The sequence below is a fragment of the Corticium candelabrum genome, chromosome 11, assembly GCF_963422355.1.
Source record: "Corticium candelabrum chromosome 11, ooCorCand1.1, whole genome shotgun sequence".
Classification (NCBI taxonomy): Eukaryota; Metazoa; Porifera; class Homoscleromorpha; order Homosclerophorida; family Plakinidae; genus Corticium; species Corticium candelabrum.
In genome coordinates this window covers 7008272-7011508 of record NC_085095.1, presented here as the reverse complement: position 1 = coordinate 7011508, position 3237 = coordinate 7008272, and the positions used below count along the sequence as shown (strand labels likewise).

Below are 3237 nucleotides of genomic sequence, written 5' to 3'. Positions count from 1 at the left end.
TAGTTGCTCCCTGCTTGTTTCTATAAATGGGTCTGAACATAAGACTAAATATTGCAAGAGAATTTATGTTGGCAAATTGGCGGTTTTACAAGATACCATCAGTATACAATTTGCCAACATTTGCCAACATTTTTAGTGAAGACAACATGATGTCATCAACTACATGTGCCAGGTATCATAGCAACGTACAGGTACGAGACCAGGCAAAAACTCAGACTTACTTTTTGTTGTACCTACTCTATTCAGCAGCAACTTAGTACACAGTGATTCTGAATGTGACAATAGAGAAGGAAGCCTAGGAAAAGCGTACACATAAGAAATACAATTGGTATTGGTAAACTGGTAAATATCAATAGTCCAGGATATGGAATTGCTAAAATACAATTTTTCAATATTTGTTTTCTAAGAAAAATACCAATAATAAATTTTTGTCAATATTTTGTTTTACATGGTAGTCTAACATATTAAGATAATACAGTGTACTATATAGTAAGTAGTCTGTGAGCAATGTGTTAGAGTCAAAGCATCTATTTTATCACAACAATGCCTACAAACATCACCAGCCGATTTCAGACTACAGTGGAGAAGATGTCGCGCAGTTCACTTGAACAAAGTTTCAGCAACAATTAATAGGCAAAGTACGTCCAGAACCAAACAGTAGTATTAATGCACATCATTTTGTTACTTGAATGTCTAGATAGCAGTGTGTGTGTGTGTGTGTGTGTGTGTGTGTGTGTGTGTGTGTGTGTGTGTGTGTGTGTGCGTGTGTGTGTGTGTGTGTGTGTGTGCATGTGTGCTTGCGTGTGTGTGTGTGTGTGTGTGTGTGTGTGTGTGTATGTGTGCAGAAGTGGTTTAGGTTGTGTTGTGGTGTGTTGCTTTTCTTGAGTCTTTCATTTAGTGTACTTGTATATAGTGTTGACAATTCTAAAGTATAAACAATTGAGAGATGCATCCCTCCAGTACAATATTGAGAGATTGATATAGTTCATTGAAAGTTTACAACTATAGACATTAGACAACTAGGCCAATGTCTAACTTAGTTGGTGTGGCATATGTTAACTGAATGTTATTTGTTTTTAGAGTACTACCTTGTTTATGTGTCTAAAATATTGCTGTTTGTTGCTTTAGTTTGATCAGCTGTTTGAGCAAAGTGAGCAAGGAATTACTGACATGGAATGGGCTGTGTCCAAGTTCAACTCGGCTCTCACCCGCTTCAGAAAGCAATGTGCTGTGGCTGACATTGGACTAGGAGGTCAACCTACTTTGGAAGATTGTATTACTGCCTTGAAGAAAGCAATTGGTGATCAGCTTATGAAGTTTATGTATTAGACAGCTACATGGAGTTGGACTTTATATCAATATGTACTGACAGACAGACAGACCAGTGAATGGACAGAACGGTAGATGGACAGACAGACAGACAGACAGACAGATGAGTGGACAGAATGGTAGATGGACAGACAAATAATAGACAGACAGGCAGACACCTAGAGAAACACTGCGGTATTTGACTTTGGTTACACTTGTGGACATACATTGTATGACATAAACATGGACGGACACGTGAACAATCATGTAGCTAAATGCATCAACACATACATTGACAAACAGATCAACAAAAATCCAAGCCAGACAAGTAGCCGCCAGACTCTAACGATAATCATAATTTTGTGTTTCAGTTGGATCAAGAGGTATTGTTTCCCCAACTCATCGTTTCCAGTCAAATCGAAAAAGAAGTCGTACTACAAGTGTGGACAGCTATTGAAATATATCAAAACGAAGTAAACACCTAAACCACAGGAGCTCACATCAAGCATATTTGACTGTTTGTTTTCCAGGTTGTAAGCACAGCTGAACGCATTCTCAGTGTATGTCCCATAGCTGAAAGCCTTTTATGTGGACTATATGAGGAGCTTGTGAAGCTACAGGATCAAAGCTGGGATCTATGCACGGCTGCTGGTCTTACAAAGAAGGCAACGAGGGAAGCTGTTTTTGTAATAAAAGCAAACATAGATGTAATAAAACAAACGAGGAATACGGCTACAAAGGGTGTACAGGCTGTAGAGCGATCGATCGACTCAGAAAGTACAGGCAGCAATGATGTGGTAGTCATTGGTCTTGCGAATGAAGTGAGATGTATAGTATAGAGTAGATAAGACCATACAGAATGAATGTACAGATAGATGTAGGATATATCTATATGTCTTGTTTCATGGTCGTAGTTTGGCTGCAGAAGTGGGGGTGCATAATACACCAAACGGACAATGACGTCACAAACTCGTTACATGGTCTTTTTGGCCTTTATGAGCGCCTTGGGTTAAATGCAATATATTGCGACTTCAATTGACATGACAAGAGAAAGGCTCACTTCAATCGCCAATTGCAATGCTCCAATACTAATTAACTTAAAGTCATTCTTCTTGAGCTAACTCGAGTTGGAGCTGGAGAAGTAAATGAACATTTACAATAAAGACTCACAGCAATTTGCATTAACTAACAATTATATTCTTTAGTCTTGTTACTTTTGGTGTTTAAGATGTGAGTAGATTATGTGTTTCAATAAAATCAAATTAACAGACAGACAGACAGGAGTATAATAGTTCAATATTTGAAAATATATGTATGACAGACAGACAGACAGACAGACGATTTCGTCCGTCTGGTCTGATTGTTTTCATGGGTTGCATATCCACCACCGCAGGGAGCCGAGGAGTCGTTATACAACTACAGACAACAGACCGGACATCGTATTTTTGACTCTGACATTGGAAACAACGTTGACCTAGATATCTCCCTCGCCCACCCATGGAGTGTGACAACTTTCCATCATCTGCTGGTGTTAGTGGTGCTGCTGAAGAGAGGAGAGCGGACAGAAAGAAAGAGAAATACAGCAAAGAACAATTACCAGGTGGCATAATTGCCACTGTAACCCCACTGGTAATGGAGCATTTTGGAGCTTGGGGGATCGATGGGTGGAAACTCCTGTGCAAATTATCAAAGAAGTCATCAGACAAAGTGGGACTGTAATGTCTTTGGCACGCGCAAGTGGGGGGTATCAAGAATGAGCTATTATTAAAGCGCTGCAGACTAAATGCATCACTGAAGTATCACGTGACCATACACTACATTACATCACTCCCCCTCTAAAAGGTGTCTAAAATACCCTTCTCTAATTAACTTAATTAGCGAATAGACTTAATCAGAGTCCATACTAGAATCAATGTCAGAATCCATTAG

At 39.3% G+C, this 3237-nt stretch overlaps 1 long non-coding RNA gene across 1 annotated transcript; it reads left to right on the top strand.

The window, feature by feature from the left end:
* Positions 1 to 1075: 1075 nt before the first annotated feature.
* Positions 1076 to 2235, top strand: LOC134187369 (uncharacterized). Its single transcript, XR_009971088.1, has 3 exons — positions 1076 to 1300; positions 1680 to 1781; positions 1839 to 2235. It is a non-coding gene; the product is annotated as an uncharacterized LOC134187369 (long non-coding RNA).
* Positions 2236 to 3237: the final 1002 nt, after the last annotated feature.